We start from the raw sequence: 10,153 nt of genomic DNA on the forward strand, positions 1-10,153 counted from the left end.
TTACCTATAGACTCCTAAACGGAGAGGTGCAGGTACTATATTTTTGGCATAGACATGGCCATTGGGCCTGGGAAGGACATGGCCCACCTAAAAATGACCTCCGATGATGAGATCCATATTTTTTATTCATATTTAACTTAGCGCATTTCAGCGAGGAACGTAATACACTGATCTCAGTCTGTGCCAGAGCAGCTCGCTGATTCGCTCAGAGCGATCACGTGATGTTCCATCCTCGCCGCCAGACTCCATGCTGCCTGCTATATTAGAGATCAGTGGCTATACTCCCACGCAGGCTGCATTGGGATTATGTGGGGATTATCAGCGGCAGCCTCGTCACCAGCGTCTGAAGAATGAAGTTTGGACGTACGAGCCAGGCCAGGCTGCCAAGTTCAAGTTGCCTGATACCCTGCCCGTTTACACTCTCTGCGAATGTACGGGGGTCGAGGCTCCTGTGTGTGTGTGGGGGGAGGGAGGGGGGTCTGTACAAGGTTTGTCTGAGGCCGAGTTTTTTTTCTTTCAGCTTTAGATCTATATTTTTAGCCATAACTTAGCGCATTTCCGATTGGGTTCTGAACATTACAGCCTCTGCCTCTGCCACAGCTTAGAGCGATCACGTGACAATTTTCAAGTTTGCAAGGAAGAAGGCACTAGACCCCAGCCCCACATATACATCACTGCCTGCGCTATCAATTTGCATGTTATCGGTTATATTTTATGACTCGCTCAGGATCTTCGTCAGGCTCGCGAGCGAGTTAGCCTATCACCTGGGAGAATGAGGCCACGTTGGCCACGCCCACAACGTGGCATCAGCAAGACGTCGATTGTTTGATTGCAGAGTCATTCAGGATCTTCATCTGGCTCGCGAGCGAGTTAGGTTACCACGTGTAAACATAAACGTAAAAGTGAAAAAAAATTGAATTTGTCTACGAGCTCACACATGGAAGACTGACTGTGATAAAGGCAATGCCACCTAAGAAAAGAAATTTGTCGCGTTCAACCTCCAGAGCAAAGAAAATCGCTGATCGGAGACTCCATGAAACCGATGAAGATACTTTTCACCGTCGACAAGCCAATCAAGAACGTGTCTCCAGCTTCAGACAGCGAGAGACAGAAGATGAGAGAGAGGCACGTCTAAACGCCAATCAACAACGTGTAGCGAGGGCCAGACAGCGAGAGACAGAAAATGAGAGAGTGGCATGTCTAAACGCCAATCAACAACGTGTGGCCCGGGCCAGACAGCGAGAGACAGCAGATGAGACAGAGGCACGTCTAAACGCCAATCAACAATGTGTGGCGAGGGCCAGACAGCGAGAGACAGAAGATGAGAGAGAGGCACGTCTAAACGCCAATCAACAACGTCTGGCGAGGGCCAGACAGCGAGAGACAGAAGACGAGAGAGCGGAACGTCTAAACGCCAATCAACAACGTCTGGCGAGGGCCAGACAGCGAGAGACAGAAGATGAGAGAGAGGCACGTCTAAACGCCAATCAACAACGTCTGGCGAGGGCCAGACAGCGAGAGACAGAAGATGAGAGAGAGGCACGTCTAAACGCCAATCACCAAAGTGTGGTGAGGGCCAGACAGCGAGAGACAGAAAATGAGAGAGCGGCACGTCTAAACGCCAATCAACAACGTGTGGCGAGGGCCAGACAGCGAGAGACAGAAGATGAGAGAGAGGCACGTCTAAACGCCAATCAACAACGTCTGGCGAGGGCCAGACAGCGAGAGACAGAAGATGAGACAGAGGCACGTCTAAACGCCAATCAACAACGTGTAGCGATGGCCAGACAGCGAGAGACAGAAGATGAGACAGAGGCACGTCTAAACGCCAATCAACAATGTGTAGCGAGGGCCAGACAGCGAGAGACAGAAGATGAGAGAGACGCACGTCTAAACGCCAATCAACAACGTCTGGCGAGGGCCAGACAGCGAGAGACAGAAGACGAGAGAGCGGAACGTCTAAACGCCAATCAACAATGTCTGGCGAGGGCCAGACAGCGAGAGACAGAAGATGAGAGAGAGGCACGTCTAAACGCCAATCAACAACGTCTGGCGAGGGCCAGACAGCGAGAGACAGAAGATGAGAGAGAGGCACGTCTAAACGCCAATCACCAAAGTGTGGTGAGGGCCAGACAGCGAGAGACAGAAAATGAGAGAGCGGCACGTCTAAACGCCAATCAACAACGTGTGGCGAGGGCCAGACAGCGAGAGACAGAAGATGAGAGAGAGGCACGTCTAAACGCCAATCAACAACGTCTGGCGAGGGCCAGACAGCGAGAGACAGAAGATGAGACAGAGGCACGTCTAAACGCCAATCAACAACGTGTAGCGAGGGCCAGACAGCGAGAGACAGAAGATGAGACAGAGGCACGTCTAAACGCCAATCAACAACGTGTAGCGAGGGCCAGACAGCGAGAGACAGAAGATGAGAGAGACGCACGTCTAAACGCCAATCAACAATGTGTGGCGAGGGCCAGACAGCGAGAGACAGAAAATGAGACAGAGGCACGTCTAAACGCCAATCAACAACGTGTGGTGAGAGCCAGACAGCGAGAGACAGAAGATGAGAGAGAGGCATGTGTAAACGCCAATCAACAATGTGTGGCAAGGGCCAGACAGCGAGAGACAGAAGATGAGACATAGGCACGTCTAAACGCCAATGAACAACGTGTAGCGAGGACCAGACAGCGAGAGACAGAAGATGAGACAGAGGCACGTCTAAATGCCAATCAACAATGTGTGGCGAGGGCCAGACAGCGAGAGACAGAAGATGAGACAGAGGCACGTCTAAACGCCAATCAACAACGTGTAGCGAGGGCCAGACAGCAGGAGACAGAAGAACAGCGCCAAAAACGACTCAACAACTGGCAACCATCAGGCAGATGGCAACCGGCCATTGCATGGGAGAAGGCTGCATGCAGTTACAATCCGAACACTGACTACTCCTCAAAGGTTGATATCGGCTCCATGTCGTTCACCTGTCAGTTTTGCCATGCCTTGAAATGGAAGGGCCTTCTGCCTTTTGCCTTTTGCCATGCCAAATAAATCAAACAATTCCGGAAGTGTACAAAGTTGGTGGTACGGCTTCTTCTTCTTCCTGATCAGCCTCACAATATATATATATATTTTTTGTATACTGAATCGAGGCTCGTGAAAGAGCTAACATTTACTTCACAAACAAATCAACCAGACAAACAAAATATATAAAAAGAGGGAGCGGAAGACAAGATGGGGAGAGAAGGGGAAGCACACAAACACAACATTTGAGAGCAGTGAGATGTGTGGGAGGGAGAGGGCTTGGGGGGAGGAGGCGTGGGAAGGGAGGGGGGGGGGGGTGGGAGAAGTATAAAACAACAAGGACACCAAGGACTTCCAGGCCAGAAGTTGCTATTTCAAAAAAGTGGAATTTGGGGTGAAATTAGCGGGGGTAGAAAAGATCAAGATTTCGGATGGGGGCAGATAAGAGATGGTGGTGAACAGCTGTTTTAAAGACCTGGAGGGTGGAGTGGGATTGAAGAGAGTGAGGGAGTTTGTTCCAGAGGTGGGAGAAAAGATGAATGAAGGAGTGAAGGTGAGCAGAGAGTCTGGATTTTGGCAGTTTAACCATAAGAGGGTTGCATGCAGATCTTGTGCGACCTGTAGGAATATTTGCGGGACAGAGCCCAGAGAGAGCTGGGGGGGGGGGCAAGGCCAGAGAGGAGTCGGTAGAAGACGGAAAGACCACCAACCTGCCTGCGGTGAGTGAGTGAGAGGCCCTTGGAGTTAGCTTCATCGCGGGAGATTCCAATGATTCTGAATGCTTTGGTTTCAACAGCGTGAAGACGAGCTAGGTGTGAGGCAGGAGCACCAGCCCAGAGGCGAGAGCAGTATTCCAATGAGCTGCGGATGAAAGCCTTGTATGTGGTGAGGAGCTCAGGTGTGCCAAGGAAGGACTTCGCACGACGGAGGATGCCCAGTCGGCGACTGGCTTTGGAGGCCAGATTTGAAATGTGGTTTTCCCAGAAAAGATCATGGCAGATAGTGAGACCCAAATACTTGAGTGACAGAACTTCATGGAGAGGATTATTCATAAAGTGGATGGGAGGGTTGTCCAGTCGGTCTTTTCGGAGAGACATCGTAAGAGTGTGAGATTGGTCAGGATTGAAAGACATGTTCCACTTGTTTGCCCAGTCTGTGATTTTGTCCAGGTCTGCAGAGAGTGAGGAGGCTGCAGACTGCCGATCTGAGGGATGAAGAATGGAGCGACAGAGAGTAGAGTCATCAGCAAAGAGATAGAGAGGATTTTCAAGAGAGTCAGAGAGATCATTGATGAAGACCAGAAAAAGCACAGGGCCCAGAACATTGCCTTGGGGAACTCCAGCCTGAACAGGAAGAGGAGATGAGAGAAACCCATTCAGGGCCACACGTTGACTACGACTAGAGAGGAAGTCCGCTAGCCATGCGTGGAGATTTCCATGGATACCAAAAGAGGAGAGTTTGGTGAGCAGAGCGGGGTGCCAGACCGTATCGAAGGCACGTGATATGTCAAGGGAGACAGCTCTAATTTCCTGTTTGGCATTGAGGACCTCCATCCATTGTTACTCAGAGATGGCACTTACCTCAGAAATGTGATGAACGCCACATTCACCCCATTCACCCACCAACATATATATGAACCCCTTTCCTCTCCTGCCTCCCCCCCTTCCCTCCCCCCCCCACCCCTACCCCTCCCCTCCCTCCTCCTCCCCCATCTGGCAACACCGGGTACTTCAGCTAGTATTACAATATCTCAACTAGAATGCCACTCAATAGAGCGCATACTCCCGCCGTGGGTCAAGTTGGAATAGTACGATTTTACAAATGTTTGAGGGAGTAGTTCAGTGACAACACAAGACAACACAAGACAGACACTGCACAGATATATATTTAGAATATATAGAAGATAATGTAAAAAAAAAAACAAGGCAATTTCACTTACATTTTCGGATTCAGCGTTCAATTCTATATAAGTGAGTGTATTTTGAGGCATGTGTGACTTCAAATAAAATTGTAAGCCAAGGAAAACGTTCGTTTCATTCCTTATGGATACAACATGTAAAACTGGCCCAAACGTGAAAACAAAACTCGCTCATTTTAAGTCGTACAAGCTAATGCGACCACTCATTCTTCTGGGAAGAATCCCGTGCACATGCTTGTCACACTTATAACTCGCCTAAGTATTTATAAGTTCATCAAATACCGACACCGCGATTGACATTCGCTGAGGTAAATGTTGATATTGTGGTGCTGTGCATGCACGACTCAATTGCCAGAAAGGTAGGCCACAACGCGTGGATACAAACGAAAGCACTTTAATACAAGCTCGCACATCAGCACTGGGCAGGCTCGACCTTAGAGCCCGCATATATATCCCGAGGCCACGCCTTGCCCCGGGGCGTGGCCGAACGGCCGAAAGGCGGTGCATGTATTTCAGTTCCACGCCCAGACGCTCGCGCCACCCACTGGTGCGCGGAATTATTGACCGTTGTGCCCGCCACACGCGCCCCCCCCCCCCCCCCAGAATTCCCGTGCACCTGAAGGGTGAGCTTGGGGGAAGCCGGATGACCCGGCCGAAACGCCCCCTGGCGATGCGTGCAGGGCTGGGGGGTACCGGGACGGCGGGGCTGGGGGGTGCCGGGGGCTGACCGCCAGGGGGCGGCCTCGACGCGGAGGCAGAGCTGCTTGTGGGGGGTGGTCCAGATCGAGGTGGGCCGGCTTGAGGCGGTCCACGGAGATACGATCCGGGGCACCGCCGATGTCCACGGTGAAATGTTTGTCCCCGGTCTCCAGCACGCGGAAGGGCCCGTCGTACGGGGTCCGCAGCGGTGCCCGGTGGGCGTCGTGCCCGACGAAAACGTACTCCGCCGTGCGAAGCTCCGGGGCGACGTGGGAGGACGGGCAACCGTGGTGTGCCGTCGGCACCGGGGCGAACCTCCTGGCGGTCTCCTGCAGGGTGGAGCGCTGCTGCGCCGCAGACCAAGGAGCCGTGGAGTCGGGGATAAATTCGCCCGGCACCCGCAGCGGTTGTCCGAAGACCAGCTCCGTCGAGGACGCACGCAGGTCGTCCTGAGGCCCAGCAGGACCCAGGGGAGCATGTCGGCCCAGCTGCCGTCGCGGAGGCTGGCCCGGACCGCGGCCTTCATCGAGCGATGAAAGTGCTCACACAGGCCGTTGGCCTGGGGGTGGTGGGCCGTGGTGCAGTGCAGTTTGACGCCGAGCCCTTGTGCCACTGCTCCCCAGAGCTCCGAGGTGAACTGGGGGCCGCGGTCGGAAAAGATGTCTGAGGGGGCACCGAACCGGGCAACCCACGTGGCGATGAAGGCTTGTGCGACGTCAGCCGCAGTCGTCGCCGCCAATGGCACGGCCTCCGGCCACCGGGTGGTGCGGTCCACCAGGGTGAGGAGGTGGGTGAACCCCCGTGAGGGGGGCAGAGGTCCCACCAAGTCGACGTGGACATGGTCGAACCGACGCTCGGGCACCGTAAACGGGGCCAACGGGGCCTGGGTGTGGCGGTGGACCTTTGCGCGCTGGCACGCGAGGCACATCCTGGCCCAGTCGCGGGTGTTCTTCCTAAGGCCATGCCAGACGAACTTCGCCGCGACGAGTTTCTGGGAGGCCTTCATGCCCAGGTGGGACAGGCCGTGGATGGCGTCGAAAACCGGGCGCTGCCAGCCAGCGGGCACGATGGGGCGAGGTCGGCCGATGGAGACGTCGCACAAGAGAGCCATGCCCGCGATGTCGAATGGCACCTCGGTGATGCGGAGGCCCGTGACGGAGGTCCGCAAGGCCTGGACATCGGGGTCGGCGGTCTGGTCCTCCACCATCCGAGCATAGTCGATCCCGAGGTGGACCGCCTGTGCGACGGACCGGGAAAGGCAATCCGCCACCGGGTTGTCTCTACCCACGACGTGACGGATGTCCGTCGTGTACACGGACACGGCAGAGAGGTGACGTTGCTGCCGGGCCGACCATGGCTCGGCGACCTTGGCCATCGCGAACACAAGGGGCTTGTGCTCGACGAAAGCCGTGAACGGGCGACCCTCGAGCAGATGGCGGAAGTGTCGGACTGCCAGGTGGAGCCCGAGCAGCTCGCCGTCGAAGGTGCTGTACCGGCGTTCGTGCGGGCGAAGCTGCCGGCTAAAAAACGCCAGCGGCTGCCAAGCACCACACACCCACTGCTCTTGCACCGCGCCCACCGCGTAGTCCGACGCGTCGGTGGTGAGGGCGATTGGTGCATTGGGCGCCGGGTGCGCCAGCATGGTGGCGTTGGCCAAGGCCAGCTTTGCGCCTGCAAACGCCACGGCCATCGGCTCCGACCAGGCGATGTCACCTTTGCCTGGCTTTCCCCAGAGGGCCTCGTGCAGGGGGCGCAGGAGCTGGGTGATGCGGGGCACTAAGCGGTGGTAAAAATTGACCATGCCCAGGAATTCCTGGAGCCCCTTGATCGTGCGGGGGCGCGGGAAACTCCGGACGGCCTCCACCTTGGCCGGTAAAGGAATGGCCCCGTGCCTGGTGATGCGGTGCCCCAAGAAGTCGATGGCGGTGACGCCGAAACGGCACTTCGCGGGGTTGATGATCAGGCCATGCTGGCCCAGGCGTTCAAAGAGCATGCAGAGGTGGAGCAGGTGCTCCTCCCGGGACGCGCTCACGACTAGGATGTCGTCCAGGTAGACATAGATGAAAGGTAAGTCGCGCAAGATGCTGTCCATGAGCCGCTGGAACGTCTGGGCCACATTCTTCAACCCAAAAGGCATCCGCAGGAACTCAAAGAGGCTGAAAGGAGTGATGACGGCCGTCTTTGGGACATCGTCCGGTTGTACGGGGACCTGGTGGTAGCCCCGGATGAGGTCCACCTTGGAGAACACGGTCGTGTTTGCCAACCGGGCGGAAAAGTCTTGGATATGCGGGACCGGGTACCGGTCAGGGGTGGTGGCATCGTTGAGCCGGCGGTAGTCACCGCACGGCCGCCATCTGCCGCCGGGCTTCGGAACAATGTGCAGAGGAGAGGCCCAAGCGCTGTTGGAGCGCCGTACGATACACAGCCGTTCCAGCGTGGCGAACTCCGCTTTCGCCACGGCGAGCTTCGTGGCGTCGAGGCGGTGCGCCCGGGCGTAGACCGGTGGGCTGCCGGTGGGGATATGGTGCTCCACCCCGTGCTTGACGGCCACCGCTGAAAAGGTGGGCCGCGTGAGTGCCGGGAAACTGGCGAGGAGGTGAGTAAACTCGTCCGCTGCCGGAAGCGTACAAACTAATCTCGCCGGGACGGAACCATTCAGCAAGCCGCTTGGCAAGCCGCTCAGTGAGCCGCTCAGCGAGCTGCTCAACGAGCCGCTCAGCGAACAAGCGAGCGAGCTGAAGGTTTCGGCCTGGATGAGACGTCGACGCTTAACGTCCACCAACAGCCCATGCACACAAAGAAAGTCCGCATCGAGCAGGGCCATTGGCACGCTGGCGGTGACGAACGACCATTGGAAACGCTGCCCTCCGAACCGCAGTGAGAGGCAACGCTTCCCAAATGTGTGGATGGGTGTTCCGTTGGCGGCATGCAAAGCGGGGCCCTGGCCCGCCGCTTGATTGTCGGACGCGGAGGCAGGGAGGACGCTTACCTGCGCTCCCGTGTCGCATAGAAAATGATGACCAGACGAGGTGTCCATGATGAACAGGAGGCTGCCGGAATGGCCGACGCTCATGGCCGCAAGTGAGCGCTGGCCCGGTCATTTCCCGACCCGTCCAAAGAGCCTGGCGGGCGGCACGTTCTAGCCTTGCGGCCGAACCTGGCGTGATAGTAGCACCAGGTTTGCGGCGGTGGCGGCCGCGTTGGCCATGCCGGCGGCGGGGGTGGTGGCGGCGGTGGTAGTGGGCGGGGCATAGCAGCGGCCACGAGGGAAGCCGGGGGCGCTGTAGCCTCCGCACCGGGATCCACTACGGCAGCACCGTAAACCGACCGCGTGTTGCAGGCCGCGAAAAATTTGTCGGCCTCTCCGGCCAGGGCACGGGGTTCCGTGATTTTGGAACCGGCCAGCGCAAGGCGCACCTGTACAGGTAGCTGGCGGAGGAAAAGTGCTCGGAACAAGAAATCCGGGCGCTGGTCTCCAAGCAGGGACAGCATGAAATCCATCCGAACGGATGGTCATGTGTCGCCGATGGCGGGAAGGTCCAGGAGGCGGTCGGCACGTTCGACCTCCGTGAGCCCGAACGTGGCGATGAGGAGACGTTTGAGCGCCTCGTACTTGTGGTCGCCTGGCGGGCGCCGAAGGATGTACACGATGCGGGCGGCAGTGCCGGGCCCGAGGGCGGTGACCACGTGGTAGTACGGGGTCTCGTCCGCCGTGATGCCCCGGAGTTGGAATTGAGCTTCGGCTTGCACAAACCAAACGTCGGCTTGCGCTTCCCAGAACTCCGGGAGTTTGATGGCGACGGCGTTGATAGCCATGGCGCGTTCGGGGGTCAGCAACGGCTGAACCAGTCGGGGTCACCAGTGTGGTGCTGTGCACACACGACTCGATTGCCAGAAAGGTAGGCCACACCGCGTGGATACAAATGAAAGCACTTTAATACAAGCTCGCACATCAGCACTGGGCGGGCTCGACCTTACAGCCCGCATATATATCCCAAGGCCATGCCTTGCCCCCGGGCGTGGCCGAACGGCCGAAAGGCGGGGCATGTATTTCAGTTCCACGCCCAGACCCACTGGTGCGCGGAATTATTGACCGTTGTGTCCGCCACAATATCTCTGCTGAGGTAAAAAAATAAAAAATAAAAAAACAGTTTTAAAGCATTATACGTATCAAACGATACATTTTATGAAACGGGGAAACGTAATACACACGTTGTTGCTTTTAAAATGACAGAATATGTCTTTATTAGAAAGAAAAAAAAAGAACCCTGAAGACGACGCTCCTAACAAAATACACCGCGCTAACGCATAACCACGAGTTTAAACTACATTTCCAACAAATATGAAAACTATTTTCATATCACAATGTTAAATATAGAATATATAGAAGATAATGTTTAAAAAAAGAGCCCTGTCTTCCAATGGTAAACAATCCTTCAAAAAATTCCTGGATCCGGAATAATATCCTGAACGTCACCAAAAACTAATCATTTCTTCCTTATCCCAAGGGCAATCATC

Source organism: Myxine glutinosa, chromosome 10 (genome assembly GCF_964187855.1).
Source record: "Myxine glutinosa chromosome 10, kmMyxGlut1.1, whole genome shotgun sequence".
Classification (NCBI taxonomy): Eukaryota; Metazoa; Chordata; class Myxini; order Myxiniformes; family Myxinidae; genus Myxine; species Myxine glutinosa.